At 40.0% G+C, this 21,238-nt stretch overlaps 1 long non-coding RNA gene across 4 annotated transcripts in view; it reads left to right on the top strand.

Annotated features, from left to right (window-relative positions):
• LOC128314904 (uncharacterized) overlaps positions 1-21,238 on the top strand; it is a 478,400-nt gene that overhangs the window by 25,121 nt on the left and 432,041 nt on the right. The window contains exon 1 of one of the 4 annotated variants that reach the window (XR_008297342.1): positions 11,071-11,564. The exons of 2 other annotated variants lie outside the window; for them this stretch is intronic. This is a non-coding gene — a long non-coding RNA (uncharacterized LOC128314904). Of the gene's footprint in view, positions 1-11,070; positions 21,131-21,238 lie in introns of those variants that run through there. One more of the 4 variants, XR_008297388.1, reaches the window with a different exon arrangement.

Here is a 21,238-nt window from a genome sequence, read left to right as displayed (position 1 = left end):
GCTTAGAATTCTCTCTCTTTCTCTCTCTGCTCCTGCCCTGCTCATGCTCACTTGCTCTCTCTTGCTTTTGTTGTCTCTCTCTATCTCTCTGCCAAAAAAAATAGCATTTGTAAATGTGTTCTGAAAATGGCAAGTTTCCTTAGACATGCATGGTATTAGTACCATTATTTTCTCGATGGATATAAATTAGTAAATGTGTATTTTTTCAATTCTTTGTAGGCACTTAGCTCCAAGTCAGATGTCATTTTTGATACCCTTTGGAATTGGGTGTTGTACAGTGTAGGTTTGCATACGGTGTGTTATTAGTAAATCTTACATATTTCTAAGTGGTATCATGTCCATCCTTGGAATCAGATATTAGTTACTTTGGATCTTTTTCTGAGAAAAAAGAAGCAAATAGGCTAATCTAAATTAAATGAATATTTCAAGAAACAGAAACTGATGGCATATAGTCCAATCTGCAGAGCCAGCTAATGAAGACCCCTGGAATCCCTTGAGATGAAAATTGATGTGTTCACAAATGTTGGTTCTGGACCAACGTAACTTCTCCTGTCTGGATCTTTGTTTATTTATTTTTTTGAGACTTTCATGCACAGGAGGTGCATGAAACACTTGCAGAGTTTGTCCTTGATTGAGGGGCATCACCCTTCCTATGAATCTACACAACTCTCCTAAAATAAGCACTAAGTTTTGGAAAGAATTTTCTCTTATGGGAAATGTCCTATTCCCAAAGAGAGCCACCAGTGTGAGATCACTCTTTTTCCAGGGAGGAAGCTAAGGGGAGCCAATGGTTCAGCGGCCAAGAATGAAATTTCAAGACAGGTTAACATTTGAGACACAGTCATCCATGCTTTCCTTTTGGTCTTTTAGAAGAACAGCTTGAAATCACAGTGGAAAAAAAAATTACAATGACAGTTAATGAGATTTTCTAGAAGAATCACTGGGGCCCAGAAATCAACCCTTCCTTATTGTTTCCTCTGCCTCCTTAGATACCAACACCCACCTTGTAAAGTCCCGGTGGGGATTAAATCGCACAGTGCATGTGCAGTTCCTGGCACAAAATAGGCATCAATGTTGAATCCTAGGTCAGTTTTCCAGATGTCTTACTCAGTTCCTTAACTCTCATTGTCAACCATTTGTTCTTTTAGGCCACAGGATGTCTAAAGAGTTAGGGAAAATGCTTTTGAACTGAGAAATGATGGACAAGGCTGCCTCTTATGCCTCCCTCCGGTCTATGTTCAGTGGAATATAGCCTTCGTTTGAGTAGTAAGAGCTTCAAGATGGGGCCAGCAGGAGTCCTATACAGAAGGAGCTTATGGCACTGCTCATGAGGAGCCAGCTAGCTGCTGGCTGCTCATCTTCAGTCCCCTCTGGGGAATGCATGCGGGGCTACTGATCCGTGTATTTTCCTTGACTGAGATGAGAGAGGGTAGCCTTTGCCCTGTTTTCTCTTGAGACATTTTGGTCCTATTTGGGTCTCTGCTGGGCTAAGGCAGAAACCCTTCAGGGAAGGAAAAGGCCACCGTATGACCAGGCTAGATTTTCTTTTAACTCAGAGCATGGGTTTGGTTGAATCTGAACATAAGAAGTTGATCAAACTACTCTAATTATATGAGTAATAAGTATTTTGTAATGTTTGTCAATTTTTGAGGGAGAGAGAGAGGGGAAGCATGCATGTACACTTGTGGGCATGAGTGGGCAGGAGCCAGACAGACAGAGGGAGAGAGAAAACCGCAAGCAGGCTCCGCACTGTCAGCACAGAACCTGTCGTGGGGATTTGATGTCATGTATCCTGAGATCATGACCTGAGCCGAAGTCAAGAGCTGGATGCTTAACCAACTGAGCCACCCAGGCACCCCAGGAGTGATATTGTATGGAAACATCTGGATACTCTAAGAGCTGCCCTAATTTGTTCTTTGGATTTGGTCATCTTCTTTTTTAAGTAGGGGGAAGCCTAACATGATCCCTGTAGTCCTCCAGTCACAGCCAGCCAGAACTCTGCCCAGCCCTAGCAGCTACAAAGAAAAAGAAAGAAAAAAGGCTGGTTGAGCATGTGAGGCAGGCCCCCTGTGCACAATTGCCTGATCCTAGGGTGATGATGCTCTTGGCACGATGGGAGGCACATTCAGTGATTTATGCTCTGGCCACTCAACTTGGGCTGTGCTCTACTTCTGGCCAGTATCCTCCAGTGAAATGAGCTCTGCCCAGGGAGCCAAGGGACTGGCATTTGCCAGTCAATTTCGGACAAGTCACTTTTTGCCTGTGGGCCTCTGTTTCCTTTAAGGGAGGACATGTGTAATGAGCCTCAGTGCAAAGAATCTATTAGTCTGTGATCTGCCCCTACCTGGGGTACAGATTGTGTGTGGGTTCCCTTTGTTCCCTTCCAGCTCCGGGTTCTGGAGATGTTCCTCAAAACTGTTCTTGGCCTCTCTCCTCAAATTTCTCTGTGCAAAAGAGCAAGATTCAGTTTAAATGAATCATTGTTCTTTAAAAGAGAGACAAAAGCTGATAAAGTCAGGGGACGACCTATTTCTGAAGCAGACAACCGAAAAGTTTATGGCTTTTTGTTCTTTGGGCTTAACCAGTTTTTCTTCTTGGAACATGTTTTATGGAACTTGACCAGTCACCCCAGCAGTGTATTACTGATGTCTTCTTGGCTATAGATCAAAGTTTCTGATACAGCAGCAGGGGCAGTGGGAAAGCAGGAGGCAGGAGAAAGCATTTCTGATGAATTTTGGAGTCAGACTCTAATAGAAAAGTAGAAAAAGGATAGGGATAATTAATTTCTGAAAGAATTGTAAATGACCAATACATGGGGGGGAGCAGTCTAGTTTTCCTAATAATGAAATAAATGCAAATAAAAATAACAATGCTATTGTTGACCCCTGTCATGTTGGCAGAAATAGAAATAGTTGGTTGAATTTGGTATGTCTGTCAGAGTGAGGAAATGGGCATACGCATGGATCTACCAGTAGCTTTCATAGGTTTAAAAGCCAAAAGAGCCCAAATTCCATACCTTTTGGAGGACAGCTGAGTGATGTGTACTGCAATGTGAAGTGAAAATGTAAAAAGAAAACATACTTCCTTTCTTTGTCCAGCAATTCTCAGTTGAGGACTGACTTGGGATAACTGCATAAATGTAACAATAGGTGTGCAAAAGCATATTTATAAGGAAAAGTAGAAATAACTTCAATGTTCATTAGTAGGGGACTGGTAAAATCAATTATAGGAAAGGTCTTCTGGAAAATCCTATGTAGTCAATAAAAATATTACACAGCTTTCCATATGATGTGGAAAATTGTTTAGTGATACAAAGCAGGTTATGAAACACAGTAATTAGGTTATATAAAATTATAGTAACACACATGGTGGGGGGTTATCATTTAACCTTGACAGGTAGGACTTGAGGCTTTTAATTCTGCTTTCTAGCTCTACTTATCAATTCTGTGTCCTTAGGGAAATTTATTTAACCTTTTTTACTCATGGTAAAAATGGGTATAATACCAACCTCTGAGAGGCTGTTGAGGGAATCAAGCAATAAGACACATGTCAAGCACCTGAGATGGGGTAAGAAACTACTTGGATTTTTTAATTCCATTTAGCATTTCTATTTTACTTTCACTATATGAGTACAAACAGATGTGTTCCTCTGCCTGCGATTCAAAGTGAGAAAGCTAAGTGGGCTTTGAACAGCTTTCATTGGTTTAAATGCAAGAAGAACCCTCGTTCCAAATCTCTGGAATGGTATTTTCCTAGGGCTGCAGTCTGTCAGGAAAAGGCCCCTACTGAGTCATTGTTTTCTGAAGCCAGGAGAAGGAATGATGCTGTTGGACAGCCTAAAATAATATTTCATTCTTGTCATCCTTATGCAGTTTAAGACCAAGTGATTTTGGATAGATCTGGTTTCCCTCCTGGTTTTGGAAGAACAAAGCTTTTGTTATTAACGCTCTTAAACAACGGAGCTTTGTCCTATCCTTGGGAGTGTGCAAACTAAACAGAAGATTTCCTGAAGGACCGTCTTATTTATTGTGAGGAGTGATTCCAAGTGTAAATAGACACAGTTAGTCTCCAGCCACCTGTGGAGGGCCCACATGGACAGCAGAGGAAAAGAGCCAAGACTCACAGAACGCACCAACCAATCAGGTTTGAGATTCACTTTTATATCGTGCTCAAGTTGGTGGACTCAGCCATGTCAGAACTCCTGTTTACTTGGGGCCTGCTTTGTCCTCCAAGACAAATAACCTTGTGTTCCTTCTGTGTCTGACACAGAAAAATGAAAGTACTGGTATTTTGACCATTTTAACTTAGGGGACTTCCGGTCTATAGACAATTGTCTCAGATTCTCTTATGGTATCTTTTTAGAGCTATTGATTCTGCCACATGTGGTGAGGGGGGTGGTAACTGGGGCTCAAGAGGTCTCATCAATGACTGACAAATCATTAGAAGGATGCACATTAGGCCATTTTTGTTTCAATTTCTCTTTGCTTGTGTGAAACCAGCCCTGGCTTGCTATTGCACTGCCATGCCCCTGCACAAATTTCATTTAGCAAAGGTCAAGTCCAAGTTGAGTATGTAATGTTGGGATCAATTATGATTATTAATAATTGTAGGTAGTGAGTGTTGAGCTCTTGCAGTGTGCCAGGCTTTGTGTTAAGAGGTTTGCATGCACTATCTTGATGTTTCTTAATGAGGAATCCATAAACACCCGGCTTTGCAAGCAGGTGCAAGCATCAAGTGTGCCACTAAAAATGCAGATTTCTACCTCATGCTAGACTTACAGGATGAGCATCTTGTGGTGGGAGTCAGGGTCTGCATGTTGAACTAACACTATAATTTTGATAAGCATGAAATTCAAGAGCCACTGTATTATTTTATAATGCACATGGGACACAAGCAGGATCTGCTCTCCTTCCACTCCTCTGATGTCTGTGTTTAAGTTCTTAGGGCACAAAAAAAAAAAAAAAAAAGAAGAAAGAAACCCTATGGGCTGTGAGACTTGGAGCAGTCTATGCCTCTTTTAGTAGCTGGTGATCACAAAAGTGTCGCCATAGCCAAACTGCTTTTGAGCCACCAATTATTTACTTCTCTTGGAGGAGGGTCTCCCACTCTGAGTGGCGGCCCTGCATGGACCAGGCCTGTATTTGTAGGGCTGACCTGTTCTTGAGAGGGCCCGCGTGATTCCCAGGGCCCAGAAAGCCCTGCCTGCCTTCTGCATGTCTTCACTTCATGCTCCAAGGGCCCTGAAATGTTCTGTGTGGTTGTTTCTTGGTTCTCAGCTTTATTTCCAGAAAGCCCTTATTAAAACAAAGTGCCACTTGAAAGATAACAGAAACATTTAATCACACCGGCACAGGCTGTTTTAATCTGGCTGTTCTGGGGACGGCACACCAAACAATTATTTTTTTTAATGGAAGTGGAGGACAGGCTCCTTTGTGGGCCTCTTTGGTGGAGGAAGCTGGGGACGTTAGGAAAATATTTTTGGTGGACAGGGGGAGGAGGGAAGAGAGGTGAAGTAGGAGAGGGCCTAAAGACATACCAGACCTGTGTTATGACTTGAAGATTACCCTCCAGCACACGTGTTCTAAATTCTGTAGCCCCTCCCATTCTACTTTGCTGAACGTCCGTCCAGTGGCAAGTGACTGTCCCTTGAGTCACAGGCCTGGACTGCAGGGATGCCACAAATGAGAAGGCCTCAGGGCACAAGTGATACTATAGCTGAACCAGCATAGGGGAAACGGGGTGGTGATTTCCGCCCCCCCCCCCCCAGCCCTCCTCCCCTTTGTAGCCCTACGCCAGGAGCAGCTGATTAGAATTGACGCTTAGCTCACTCAGCTACCTGCTAGCCTCCATAAAAACTTCCACATATGCAATCATTTCTAGCAACCCTAATGGGTTTCCTTGAGTTCCTTTATCAACTTGTTGAGAAAGACCAGAGATGATTCTCTAACTTCAGCAAAGAGTTTGTGGGTGGGTCTGTTAAGCCTTAATACTTGATTTTGTTTTGGATCTTGCATAAAGTGCCCCATATTTCATTTTTAAAGCATTTTTTTTTTTTTTTGCTAAACTAAAAATGTTTCCCAGTTTTCCCACGGCTTATTGATCCTTTAGTGCCAATTCATGTTATAAATGGTACTGATTGATTTCCTCAGAAGACCGTTAACACCTTCCATGGACAGGAGGTGGGTAGGCAGAGGCTCACTGGGAGGGAGTTGAGGGTACTGAGAAAGGGCAGACAGATGGAGGCCTCTGCAGCAGCACAGCTGGGTGAGACAATATGTGCTTCCTCAGAAAGAGTAGCAGTTAGTTGCGGTTATGTGACAGCGAGGGGGGATAAGGGGCAAGACAGCTCATGAGTGAATGAATGAATGAATGAATCATGAGGGTAGAAGTACACAGTCCTTCCCTAGTTTGGCTCTTCCCTCACCAAGCATGTTCTTTTTTTCCTCTGCACCCTCCTCCTCCTCCTCCTCCTCCTCTCTCTTCTTCTTTAATGTTTGTTTACTTTGAGAGAGGGCAAGAGAGCATGAGCAGGGGAGGCTCAGAGAGAGAGAGGGAGACAGACAATTCCAAGCAGGTTCCACACTATCAGCACAGAGCCTGCTGAGGGGCTCGAACTCAAGAAATGTGAGATCATAATCTGAGCTGAAATCAAGAGTCAGACGCTTAACTGACTGAGCCACCCAGGCACCCCTCCTCTGTACCTTCTTAATGAGCCTGTTGGAATCACAGTTAATTTCCTCCTCCTCTGAGAAATGCCCCATCACATGGAGGAAAGGAGATAATTAGCTTCAGTGTTGTCTCATATTTAAGCCGAGAAGTCAGCCTGAACTCTAGACATGGTTCATGTAGTTGGATAATCAGCACAGATGTTCATGATAGGTAACTTGGTTTTTTCCTTCTTTCATATCTTTTCTCATTAGGGTACCATGACTGAAGATTAATGGCTGCCATCATTTTTTTTGCCTTCATGCGGGAATCTTTAAACTAGCCTGAACTTTGTACCAACTATCACATGAATCATGTCTGCTACAATTACTCTTTCTATGTCATTATCTAGGTTAGCGTCCTGGTGTGACAACTGAATGCAGGGCAGGGTTAAAAGTGTCAAGTGAGAACTAGAGAGAACATTGACAATTAACAGTGACTGACATATCTCCCTGAGCTGTTACCTCAGAGGTTTTAAGACAAAATGAGCTATATGATGTTGTAGATATATTTCAGTGTACCTAGGTGTTTAGTAATTTATCTCCATATTGGAGATTCTGTATGCTTATTGCAATTAGCTTAATACTAATAATGACACTTTTAATGAACACTCGCCATGTAATAGTCTTCGTCCTCAGCATGCATTGTTTGTTCAATCCTCATTCCAGCCCTGGGGGGTAGTAACTATGTGTGGTACCATTTTACAGATAAGGAAACTGAGGCATACAGCTATTAGGTAACCTGCCCAGGGTCCGCAGTTAGGAGTCAGAAGTGATATTTGAACACAAGTGGCCTGGCTCACGGTTTGTGTGTTCAACTTCCATGCTGCAATACTTACACTTAGCTTGAAATGAAGAGGTGGTTTTAGTATCAAATATTAGGAATGCAAATTTTTCCCTCGCTAAATGTAAGTAACTGCCAGTTTTTGTGTATGTAGAGTAATGTGGAGTTTGATAAACTTTGACCAACAGTGAGGTCTTTGACCAACAATGAGGTCAAAGAAAAATTGGCCCTTTGGAGATTTCGTTCCCTGGAAGACGAGTTTTGACTATGGATTGAGTGCAAAGATTGTTGGCTTATGTTGATTTTAAGTGTAATATGTTTTTAGTATCTTGTTCCATGTATTATTAGTATGTATCTGTTCATTGATGTTCTAAGGAGAGGATGAATTGAAAAAACCCCGAAAATGTAGGCTCCATTACTTTAGTTGGTTAGAGTTCCTGTCTTCGCAAATGACAACAACAATAAAAGCCACTAACCAAAAATTCCCATGTGCCAAGAGCAAATTTGAATTTGAGATGAATATGCCCAGATGAAGTATTATGTTATCTGAATCAAGAACGTGAGCTTCATCCCTCTGATAACTATGGACTTAAATTTCTAGTAGCCATGCCTTTTTATTTAAGTGTAGTTATTTTTGCTTTGTTAAAGCGAGACAAGTCTTTTGCTGACACTTTATCTTTTTTTCTTTTTTTCTTTTGAGAGAGGGGTGGGGGGGGTAGGGAGCGAGGCCACAGATGGGGGAGAGGAGCACAGAGAAAGAAAGAGAGAGAGAGAGACAGAGAGAGAGAAACTTAAGGAGGCTCAGTGCTTAGTACAGAGCCCGACATGGTACTCGATCTCATGACTGTGAGATCATGAGCTGAAATCAAGAGTCACACACTGAACTGACTGAGCCACCCAAGTGTCTGTAAGCAACTGTTTGTCTTTCAGTTTACAACATAAGACACGGGCTTTTAGTGTCAGCGTTTGAAGTGTTAGCAGTTGCCTCTCAGCACACTGGTCCCAAGATCTCTGGTATTTTCAGGTGGAGTCTAGCACTGTGAAAATCATGGAGCTTTTTATTCACATTAGCTGGAGTGGGTTAATACACTGTCAGTCTCTGCTGGTTTGGCACATAATGTGGTGGGTCTGAGCGTTTCTTATGGTTATCTCATGAGTGAGTCGTTTGGTTATGTAAACGACAGGGCCAGACAAATTAGATTATGGGGCTAGAAATCTTTCTTGGTCCAAGGGACACTTCTTGGTCAACTGTAGCTGTTCTGATACTTGAGATTTCCTGACAGTTGTTGGTTCAGAAATGATTTGCATTCCTGAGCTAGTTTTCTTTTATCCAGATCATCTTAATTCTTCTGTATGAAGTTGAGATCAAGAAAATGAGTAAGAACTGAATTGAGCTGTTGGGGTGACTCTTGAATACCATGAACTTCTTAGTGCCAGATGAGATAGCCAACACTGACTGACCGTGATGACAGAAGACAGTGTCCCTAGCCAGAACCTGCTGACATAAGTCCTGGTGAGCTGAGAATGATGGTTGCTAGAAGCAAGACTCTAACATATCTCACTAATAATTTGAGGCAAAAGAAGATGATAGTATTGGTATGTATATTTTTCACTTTCCTCCACCATAGCATTATTTTCAATAGGGCAAAGAAACAAATGTAAACTGCATAATCCACTCAAGTTGGATCATGCTGAACCATGACCTTCTTTGTTACAGTATAAGGGTTTCCTGTCTGTGTGACGGTTCCAGGTAGTAAGTATCTAAATCTTCCCAACATTGCCAAGTAGAAGTAACATGTCTCAGGCTGTCACAATTTTTTAAAGTTCTGGGAGTGGATGACAACAATGGTCTTAAAGAAATCTCTCATCGTGAATATGTTTTGAGTTGAAAGTTACCTACTAACAGATGAACAGCTTGAAATTGAGTCCAGCAAAACCCTTAGTGTTTGTAAGGGTCAAGGGGCCAGGGATCAACCTGTAGCTTGGCTACTACATGTTGACGTAGAGAATGTACAGAAGCTGTGAAAGCTTCTAACTCAGAGATGCTGGATGCTTGCTGGCCATTGTCTTGGGTGGTAAGATAGTTGTGTACAAAACTGTTGGATGTGAAGTCTCCCTGTAGGAAATTTTGGGACAAATACACATAAACTGACTTAAATGGCTCAGTTGAGAGTATTCTTGGCCTTGGCTATTGACAAATGGAGATTTGGACATAGGAGTTGAAGGGGATTTTAATGGAATTTTATTAAGGGAATAGGAAACTATTTTAGACTAGAGTATCCATGTTATCTGGGAGTAAAGGGAACAACATTTAGGAAACCCACGTCCTTAGAAGTTTTGCTTCTCACGTAGTCGTCATAGGTAGCAGTACTGTCAAATAAAGAAAGGTTTAATTAAAAAAAATTGCGCGAAGGAAAAATATTCTTCCCTGGCTGGTCACAAATTAGACAATTCAAAAAAAAAAGCCTGGGGTGGGGGGATGAGGAGGTAGTGGGGTTGCCAATAGATGACTTTTTCTGCTATGTTTTTCATCTTGGTGTCAAAGCTCACATTGAATTCAGTCAATTACAGCAAACAAAAAAACACAGAAATGTCTCTTCTGTTACTGTTGGTTACATTAAATCACACAAAAAAGGGAGTCTCCCTTCACCACTTGTTCCTTTGGGAACACATAAAACTGACACGATTTGAATATTGTGAAGATTCCCTTTTCCCTTGGTAAGCAAAATGATTGATTTTGTTACTTAAAAGTGTACTACAAAGGTTTTGTTGTTGTTAATCTTACAATGGGGAAAAATTGGTTGAAGACATACTATCTGCTGAAGATTTGGAAGGATTTGTCATTACGTAAAGCATGTCAAGTATGTGAGGGCGTGGTATTTGGATTACGTGTAATGTCAATTTTTTTTTTTCTATTTTAGTTACTACTTTTACTTACAAATGTTTCCCACAGATCTTTTAATAACTACAAATTTAGAAGTTTGGAATAACATGTAGTTGCTATAACTAACACTTTGAAATCTAATAGGATGTCAGGAAAATATGGCCACGGGAGCCACAGGGCCACGGGAACTCTGTCAACTCTGTCCAGTGCCGAACTCTGCCCCCGCAATCCCACCATGGTACATTCTGGTACCTTCTCTCGTGGTCTCAGTGCCAAGGGCCAGAGGAACTGAGCAATGACCTATCTTCCCAGTTTACTCTCTGAGCATAGTTATTTATTTTAAGATAGGAAAAGCATTTCACCGTGCTCATGAAATGCATCTCCTGTCCTACCTGCCTCTGTACCCTTTATTCTTGTTTCTATGGGTGGGTGGGGGGGGGGGGGGAAGGCTGCCCATCTGAAAAGGTACCTGTAAAACAGTTCTGAAAACATGATTTCCTTTCCTCCACAAATGATCATTTTGGTTTCAAGTGTGTTTCAGGTACATGAAACCTCCCCCTACTCCTACTTACTTACTAGCAAATGACCATACAAAAGACAAGAGTGGAAGAAGGTAAAATGAAGTTGAAGCACACCTAACTGCCCGAGTGACTTCATGTATATGATTTTGACTCAGCATTACTCCTCCTATATATAAAAAGATGAGAATTACCTCCGGCTTTGCTGCTGTAGTTGCCCTTGGACTTCCGGGGGTAGCTTGGTCCCTTAATGCAGGCACGGTTGGGATTGCCATGCCAGACAAGATCTTGCTCCAGATCTAGTCACATTCTTCCAGGTCATCTGTTCTCCTTCCCTCCAACAGCGAAGCTGTGATTTTTCTCTGGCCTTGCAGGGAAATGTGATTCCACATAAGCACATTACTGTGTGGAATATCTCATCTTTGTTGTTCTAGTGCAGTCCTTTCAGGTTTCCAGAGCCAGTTAGACTTGTTATGAGGAGCTAAGTGATTGGCTGGATCTGGGGCTCAGTTTCATAAATTATAGCCCCGTGCACTAGAAGCACGAGTCCTATAGTTGCTGTAGTTCAGAGGCCTGCCAGTTCCTGCTTTAACGCATATGTAGTCGTAACTGAGTTCTAACACGGCCTTGGATGTTTCTGTCCTAAATAGCTGACATTGCATCTTCAAGACTGTGTGAGTAATCCTGACTCTTTTTTTTTTTTTTTAAACTCAGTAAATTAATTACATGCCCCGAGAGGGAGTGATTGTAATTAGAAAATACTGAATTAGCAGATGATTCATTTTCAAGGTGCTGTACTATATGTATCAAGTTCAGTGCAATTAATCTTAAAGCTTGTAAAACCCGGCACGGTTATTTGAGATTTTTGTCACGAGTCACAGTCAAGCTGCATTTTCAAGGAAGCTGTTCCGTGCATTTGCTAGCCCTGTTTGTTTTATGGGGTCAGTAAGTTGATGGAGGTCCAACATGAGCAGCTTAAAACGGGCTGCTGGTGTCAAAGCAATGGCTGAGAGAGCACTGGAGTCCGGCAAGTTTCAGGATTTCCTACCCCCACTGTCCAGAACTGTAAGGGAGCTGCAAATGATAGCAGTCCTTTTGGGACACAGGTACATGGCAGTTAGAGCAGTTAGAGAAAGGAGAAATGTACAATTACGGCAGTGCTACTTTTCTTCACTGTCCTCTGAAGCTGACTTAAGACATAATCTGTGAATAACTAGAACATTTTTATATGTATAGAAATGCTCCTCAGTGTTCTGTTTATGTGGTAGAGAGCTGAATGAGAAATCACTAGCTTGTTTTCAAAAGCCTTAAAAGAAGTACATTAAATACACACAGACATAAGCCTAACAGAATAAAGTATGCGGATTGGAATTTGTGGTTTTAGCGGATCAGGATCAAATTAGTCTACGGAAGCTGCTGTTAGGACTGTATAGTTGCTGGAGGTGACTTCTGTTACTGACAAGGTTTAAGACAAAGCTCATTAAAATGAGAAACTAGAAAACATCGGCATTATATTACCTTCTTTTTTTTTTTTTAGCATTATATTACCTTCTATAGCATACACTGTAGGATGGAGTTAATACTGAGTATAGACTGGTGAGTGTAAGCAGTTTACTTTTTACTTTTAAATCATTATTGATTTTCCCCCAGCCTTTCATTAAAACAAAAGGCTTTTGCCTATGAAGTTAGTACTTAGAAATATTTTTTCTTCCTTTCCAATAATTTTTATACTTTTTTGCAATACAGCACACAACTAGGTAATTTCTTATAATCTGACTTGTTTTCTAGTTTGCTTTTTGCCTAATTTTTCCCTCTTCAGACTTACAGCTGAAAATGTATCTATTTGTCACATATGTAAACCTCCAGCATAAATTGTTTGAACAGTTTGGTAAAATTGTGGGTTCCTGTGGCGAATAAAAGCTTCTAACGGCTATAGCAATTATTTGCAAATTACTATAAAAATATTACTTATATACTCAAGAGCAGTTTATTTTTGGTTGTACCTCTATAAATGACTGACATGATTAGCTGGTAGGGGAGGAATATTAATTGTGTTTTTGCAAAATTTTATGTTTAGATCACACTTGAAAATGCAAAGTTTTGTTAAAAATATTTTCACTTGCTTAAATGTGACTTCTTAGGTCACACCAGTGGATGAGGTTCATAAAAGGAAAGAAAAATCACCAACATAGGATTCTTTTCTGTATCAACCAAATGTATGTAAAATAGTTTTAAGTAAAAGCAGTTCCAATATATTCTTTGAGAAACACATTTACATTATGAAGACAGGATATGCATTCCTTTATCAAAACAGAAGAGCGAGTTGATTTATTGAGTGTCAGTAGCCACAGACGCTAATACTAATTGTTGATGCGCTTGTTGTTCTACATTCCTAACTGTGTTAGTGGAAGAAAGTGGTGCACCTATAAAAGGAATGTGGTTTCATCCCTCAGGGTGGTTCGAGTCCCATCTAGACTAAGACGTGGGTGGGGGTGGAAGCTGATTTATCTAACCTGGCTTCTGACTTCCAAGCTGGCACCCCTTTCTTGTGGTAGGGTCCCTTCCACCTTTTCCTGCCTTCATTCTTTATACTAACTTGCTTGGGCTCTTACTTAGATGAATCAAATAAAGATGATTTAAGCTCATTATCAAACTTTTACAAGCTGCCCATGCAATTCAGAAGGTACCTAGAGCAGGTGTTTAGGGCTCAGGGAAATACTGCTGTATTGGGCTTCTGAGTGCCTCAGTTGGTTAAATGTCCGACTTCTGTGCAGGTCATGATCTCGTTGTCCATGAGTTCGAGCCCCACATCCGGCTCTGAGCTGTCAGCACAGAGCCTGGAGCCTGCTTCCAATTCTGTGTCTCCCTCTCTCTCTGCCCTTCCCCCTGCTTGCATACTCTCTCTCCAAATAACAAACATGAAAAAATTAAGATATTAAAAATAGAAACAGTGCTGTGTATACACTACGATTATTGACAACTTGCTTTGGTGCTTTGTAGAGGACTTTTATCTCTTCAGTTCTGCCAGAAATGCAAGGGACACACCTCCTTCTTGAGAGAGGCAGGATATTAAGAAAAGCAAGAGTAGAGGGTTGCCAGGTGGCCACTGGATAGCAGTGAACAGGGCATTGTGAAAAAGGAACAGATCCTTTTACAGATAAGGATCTGTAAGACTGCATGTCTGCCATAGACAGATGGATTTGACAAAAGATGTATCCAAAAAGGAATGCATTACGTTATGATTTGCAAAGTGTTCATGAATACGCATTGGCACTTGGAAAGTATTAACACTACCTACTAAAGCAATGACATAAATCCAAATTGGAAAAAAAATTTTATTGATTGAATTAGATTTTCCAGCGTTAGCTGATGAATTTTGCTTTTGGAAAGACTTGATCTTCTCTAAGACATTTTTTTTTCTGGTTGTATATATAGCACTAATCTTACTGCTTAATTTTGCTCAAGAATTTAATTTTTCCTCGTTGGCATTTTCAAAAGAGTTGCTGTTCCACCTTGAGTATGTTTTAAAGGAAGCAGAGCAAAACAAATGAGGCACCTCCCCCAGCCCACCCCATTGCACGTGATACATCGCAAAGAGTTAAACACCTTAGATTTGTGTACTACTCTGTGGAATGCAACACTACCCATTGGTAGAGGAGGAGATTTAATTTAAAAGCAATTATTCCAATGATATAATGTGAGCAGGTGATGTAATTTCCCATTTTATTGATCGCTAGCAAGATTGCGTCCCTCCAAGTTAAAGAGGTAGAATGGCTTAATGAAATAATCTTGCAGTCAGTGAGCTCATGCTCAAGTCATTAAATTTTTCTAAGCCTCAGTCTCTACGTCTGTAAAAGGGAAATGATGACGTATGTTCTGGTATTTTACTGTGCTGGTGAGTATCAGCAGCACAATGAGAAAGTGTTTCTCAAAGAATGTTTTAATTCTTTGTATATCGTAATGTATCATACAACTACACGCTGATAGTATGGCAGATGCTCACGACACTAGTTCCTCTATTTTAAGAGCATGTTCTCAATATTGGAGAAATACTTAAAAATTTTTTTTAAATGTTTTTTTTTTTTTGAGAGTGAGAGCGAGAGTGAGAGCGAGAGAGGAGGGGGAGAGGTAGAGAATAAGCAGGGCAGGGGCACAGAGAGAGAGAGAGACAGGATCCAAAGCAGCCTCCAGCTCTCAGCTGTCAGCACAGAGCCCGATGCAGTGCTTGAACCCATGAACTGTGAGATCATGACCTGAGCCGACATTGGACGCTTAACTGACTGAGCCACCCAGGTGCCCCCAAGAAGTACTTCTTAAAGCGAAGGAAGTCTTCGTTGTTTAATACTGAAACGTTACGAAGGCTTTTAGAACCTCAGTCCTTGTCTGTCAGTTACTTGAGTGTTAAAAATACCATTTGGTTTACTGTGACAGGTAAACGAGATATTGTATGTGAGAACATAATGAGTAAACCTTCTAAGTGTCATATGAATGTCGCTTAAGATAACTGTTATTATCAGCCTATTAAAGTATAAATCAGTTTTTAAGAAAGAAAATATCACATGCATTTCTTACTGAGTTGTTTGATTTCTTTTCTAAACTGTGTCTGCTTCCCTCAGGCAGGATGGGTTTTCTTGTTGTTTAAGCTTGTGTGGTGATTTTCCTTCCATTTACATATAGAACCACACCAGGACTGAGATCAGCGTTCCTTCACCGGATACATTTAGAATTGCTAATGATGAAGTTTGAGAGGAGGTAGTTTCCTGACAGGAAAAAGTGAGTTAGGAAATTCAGTCAAAATTCTTGGACTTTTTATTCCTGTCTTGACTTGCTTTATTAAATTGAAGTAATGGAATACTTGTGGAGGTTTTAAACTGTTGCTGCTCCCAGGAATAAAATTAATGGTCTAAATGACTTTCTGAATAGTCACTAGTTTCGAATTCCAAATTTGTCAGTAGTTCTACTTGGCCATATCATCATCATTTTGGGATATTGGCCACAGTCATGTCCTATGCTTGAGCTGCTTGAGCTTAGTGTTAGGATGCGTTTAATTATTTCCCAGCAGTAATATCTGTTCGATGGAAGCACTTCTGCCTCGACAACCGTTTTTTCTCTTTAGATGAAATTGAACAGGAAGCACAATAAGCACAATGAATATGAATAGAATGGAACCTCTCCTGCCTTTATCCCATGCACCCTACCTAACATAAGGTACATAAGGGGACTTCCTAGAAATGAATGAATTTCATTTGTAGTATAGAATGGAAAACTGTTAGTTGGAGACATTAATCTGACTTTCTTGTGCCTTTGGTGATGGAGTAAGAGCCCTCTTTACTAACTTAAATAATGTTGAAAGATTTTTTTTAACTTCTTTTATTCCCTCAGCCTTGTTGAGATACAGGTGACATACAACACTATGTAAGTTTCAGCTGTAGAGCATGTTGATTTGTTACACTTAAGGGTTGTAAAGTGATTGCTGTCATAGCATTAGCTAACCCTTGCATCATGTGACATAATTACTATTACTTTTATTGTAGTGAGAACACTTAAGATTTATTCTCATGGCAAATTTCAAGTATGTAATACAGTATTACTAACCATAATCACTATGGTATATTTTAGATCCCTGCAACTTATTCATGTTCTAACTGGAAATTTATACTCTTGGACCAATATCTTCCCTTTTCCCCCACCCCCTGGCCCATAGCAAACACTATTCTGCTCTATTTCCGTGAGTACAGCATTTGTGGCTTTCACACGTAAGTGGAAACCTACAGTATTTGTCTTTTCTCTGTTTGCCTTATGTTGCTTAGCATAATGCCATCAAGTTTCATTTATTTTGTCACAAATGACAAGATTTCCTTCTTTTTTGTAGATGAATAATATTCCAGTATATGTTTATATTTCACATTCTTAACCCATTCATCAAGGACACTTAGGTTGTTTCCATGTCTTGGCTATTATGAATAATGATGCGATCAACATGGGAGCACAGATAATTCTTCAACATCCTGTTTGTATTCTCTTTGGGGATATACCCAGAAGTGGAGGTGCAGGATCATATGGTAGCTCTATTTTTAACTTTTTGGGGGGAATGTCTATAATGCTTTTCATGGTAGCTGTACCAGTTTAGTAAAATGGATCTTGATGGGTGCATTCCTCTCATTCAAGTGGTGTTCTCGGGGCCCTGCTCTTATTACATCATTACCACCAACCAGGTCCTTGTGTGGTGGCAGAGGGGAAGATGCCCCAAGGATTGTTCACATTGTTGTGGCCAGAGGTGGGTCACATGGCCTCACCTAGATACAGCATGCAGTCCTATTTCTGTCTGCAGAAAACAGAAAGTTGCTTTGGTGACCAGCCAACCAATTTATACCTTTTTTTTTTTTTGCTTCTTTCCTTTTTATTCCATTTCTGTTTCTTTTCTTTCTGTTCTCTAGTATGTCTACGTAGAATCTAGGCCTTGTAACCATGAACCAAAGGTTAAATTAAAAAAATACAATCTTTATCATCTAGAAGAAATTAGGAATATAACTTTACTTTTAAATTATTTTTTAAATTTATTTTTATTTTTTTAATTAACAATTTAATGTTTACTTTTGAGAGAGACCGAGTATGAGCAGGGGAGCGGGAGGAGTACAGAGAGAGAGAGACACAGAATCTGAAGCAGGCTCCAGGCTCTGAGCCGTCATGACCTGAGCCAAAGCTGCCTTTGGCTTAACTGACAGAGCCACCCAGGCCCCCCACCCCCTGCCCCCTACTTTTAAATTCTTAATCTCCTCTGTTCACAACTTCTCAAGACTACTAAAACATAATTTTATGAAAATTATGATTATAAAGATTATTATTGATTTAATCTTTATATCCTATTGTGAAATAAGGGGTAATGGGATGTTTTTCTTAATACATCTAGCCCGTCCTCTTCTGTGTTAGGTATTTGAATCTCTCACTTTGTAGTTTCAGAAAAGCCTGTGAAGAAAATGAGTAACTGGGAACAGAAAATGATTGAAACTTATTCACTCTTTCCAGTTCCTTGAGTATTTTTTAAGTTGTGCAATGAGTATTAACTTATCATTGGACAAAAGTGCTCACCTACATATAAAGAGTATGTAGCTTTTGGAGAACAATTTGTTGCATGGAGTGAGCAAATGTTGCAAATAATGTAAGTGTGGTTTGTAGATTGTTTTCTAGAAGCTGAAAGATTTGTCTCCACTCCGAGGTCCTAGAAATTAGCAAAAATGTTAATGGCACAAATGAAAAAGACTGCAGATGCCCATTTAGTAACCAAAAATATTTTTCAGGTCATTGCTATTGAAAACAATCTCTCCATAAACTTTCAATTTTCTTTTAATAAAACATCATAAGCCAATTTTAGTCCTTTACTCTGGATACATTAGGGATGAATATTTTTGTTGGGTGATAAGCCAATATTAACCTCAGTCATTAAAAACAAAATGCCTTTTTTCCATATAAGCCAAATTTACAATTGAGCTATTTAAGAAATAAAGACAACAAATAAATATCGCTTTTAATCTTCACATCCTGATCTAAGAAATAGAAGGACTAAATTATTTTACATACTCATATTTATCTGATGAAACTAGGAGTTCTTAAAAGAATTTTCCCATAACACCATTTACTTGTTTATTGGTCTGGCTCATTCCAAAAACAATCTTCAGTGCAACATTGAAAAAGAACAAAATCTCCTCAATCTAAGGTCTAAAAGCTCTTTTTTTTTTTTTTAAGTTTATTTATTTTGAGAGAGAGAAAGTGTGAGCAGGGAAAGGGCAGAGAGAGAATCCCAAATAGGCTCTGAACAGTCAGTATGGAGCCCAATGTGGGGCTCGAACTCATGAACCCAGAGATCATGACCTCAGCTGAAGTTGGATGCTGAACCGACTAAGCCACCCAGGTGCCCCTCTTTTTATTTTGGTGGAACTGAACAAAAATAATAGACTCTTACTAGTTTTTACCCCGAGGCATTGAAAACCATTGACATGTCTCAAATGTTAGATTCTGAAGATTGTATTACATTTGGTAGAGATTTTACATGTATCTTACCATGTTCATGGTCTTTGTAATAAGGCACCCAATATAGTTATAAGGTAATGCCTTGGTAATGTGTAGTAACTGATAAAAAAACTGCCTGGGTTCAGATCTCCTCTCTGCCTCTTTGTAGCCGTGTTTATCTGTTTTCATCTCCCTGTACCTTATTTTCCTTATCTGAACAGTGGGGTAATAAAAGTATCGACCTGGTTGGGTTGTTGGGTACATTGAATAAATTAATATACATAAAAGAGTTTGGAATGATGCATGACTCGTAGTAAGTGCTTTATAAATGTTTGTCTTCCCATGATTATCTGGGGGATTTGATTATTTCTTAAAATATACACTCTAGATAACTGGAATTTATTCAGTCAGTTTCAAAATGCTAATAGCCAATTTTGATGGGTTTTTCTAAATGGGTCCTTGATGTCTGTGTATTCTGTCGTAAGATTAAATGGAATCTTTCCTCTGGCAATTCAGAATCATCATTATGACCATCAAAAAATGGAAGTTTGCTCTAAGTAAGTGATACTGAGTCAGGTGACATAGAAATGATGAAGATGACCGTAACAAGTTTAGGAAAAGTGTTTTACCCCTAAACTAGCTGGTCCAGGCTGCCCTGTTGTTTTTGTCTTCTGTCTGTTCTCAAGGCTTTTGGCCTTTCCTCTCTTAGCTTCTGTTAACACTCCTGCTTTGAAATTCCTGTTTCTCTTTTGCTGTAGATTATAAGCATTTATTTTTGAGAGAGACACAGAATGCAGGAGGGAGAGGGGCAGAGAGGGAGGGAGACACAAAATCTAAAACAGGATCCAGGCTCTGAGCTCTCAGCAGAGAGCCCCACACAGAGCTCAAACTTAGGTACTGCAAGATCATGACCTGAGCTGAAGGATGTTTAACTGACTGAGTCACCCAGGGGCCTCGAAAATAGTACAGTTTTTGAGAAAAAATGTATATAAAATGAGAAAACGAGCATTTGCTCAGGGTGTTAATTCTCCCCCTGAGAGTAATAAGAACATAAGTGCATTTTTTCCTTTTGGGAGAGGGTTATGTTTTAAGCAGAAATTCTTAAAGTATTTCCTGTGGGCCAAATCTGATTTTGTAAATAAAGTTTTATTGCAACACACCCTCATTAGTTTATATATTGTTGCCTGCTGCTTTTGCACCACAAGTGCAGAGTTGGGTAGTTGCTGCAGAGACAGTATGGCTTGCAAAGACTGAACTATTTACTATATGGCCCTTTATAGAAAAAAGGTTGCTAAACCCTGTTTGGGAGCCTTACAGTTTTGGGCAGGGTCTAAATAAATGAGATGTTACTGTGTTTAGTAGTCTTTGCTAATTTGCATATTCAATTACCTATAGCACTGCCTCTCCTAAATATATTGTGGATAAACAAGAATAATTGCACTAGCCTCTGTTGAATAAAGGATAAACAGCCCACAATAGCACATTGAGAAAATTAACAGGAGGTGATAATGTCATTGACAAGCAAAGTGGGATGGGAATCCTCACTTTGGTCTTTGTTGCTCTACTGTTACCAGTACATAACATAATGTGAAATTACAAAACCTTCTCTTGTGTTGTATAGAATATTCTAGAAATGTTTCTAGTTAGTAGCTGCTTTTGTTACACAATTGTCCAGTGAAAATGTAAATGCCTCTCTTGTCTCTTCTCCCACCTTTACTTAACTGTTCTTTATCTTTCATCTTACATTTATCTCTGGTCTTTATCTTTTCCGTAAAAAAAAAAAAAAGTTTTTGAAGTTTCCTACATTGTATTATTCTGGATTATCCTGCATGGGAAAGGACTCTGAACCTGACTTTGAATTCTAATTTAGTCACTTTATAGAAGAGAAACCTCAGGAAGTCACATTGCCACCTCCAATTTCAGTTTGCTTGCCTATAAAAGGGAGGCAAGAATCCATGCTTTGCTTACCAAATGCTCTAAGCTGTTTGGATAGCCCCAAAATTCATGTGTTGAAATCCTCATGGCCAGTATTAGGAGTTGGGGCCTTTTGGCAGTGTTTAAGTCATTATGCACAGCCCTAATGAATGGAGGTAATGCTCTGCATAAAAGAAGCCTCATAGAGCTCTACAGGCCCTGTTACCAATTGAGGATATAAAGAACAGTCTGCAACCTGGAAGAGGCCCCTCAACTGGCCATTCTGGCACCCTGATCTTAGACTTCCACCTCCAGAACTGTAAGCAATAAATTTCTGTTGTGTATAAGGCTCCCAGTCTATGGTATTTTGTCTATAGTATTTTGGAACAAACTAAGACACTACAAAAGAGGAGCACATGAGACTAAG

The sequence above is a fragment of the Acinonyx jubatus genome, chromosome A1 (assembly GCF_027475565.1).
Source record: "Acinonyx jubatus isolate Ajub_Pintada_27869175 chromosome A1, VMU_Ajub_asm_v1.0, whole genome shotgun sequence".
In the NCBI taxonomy this organism is placed as follows: domain Eukaryota; kingdom Metazoa; phylum Chordata; class Mammalia; order Carnivora; family Felidae; genus Acinonyx; species Acinonyx jubatus.
Note: the sequence above shows the minus strand (reverse complement) of the source record. Positions and strands in the feature narration are given on the sequence as shown.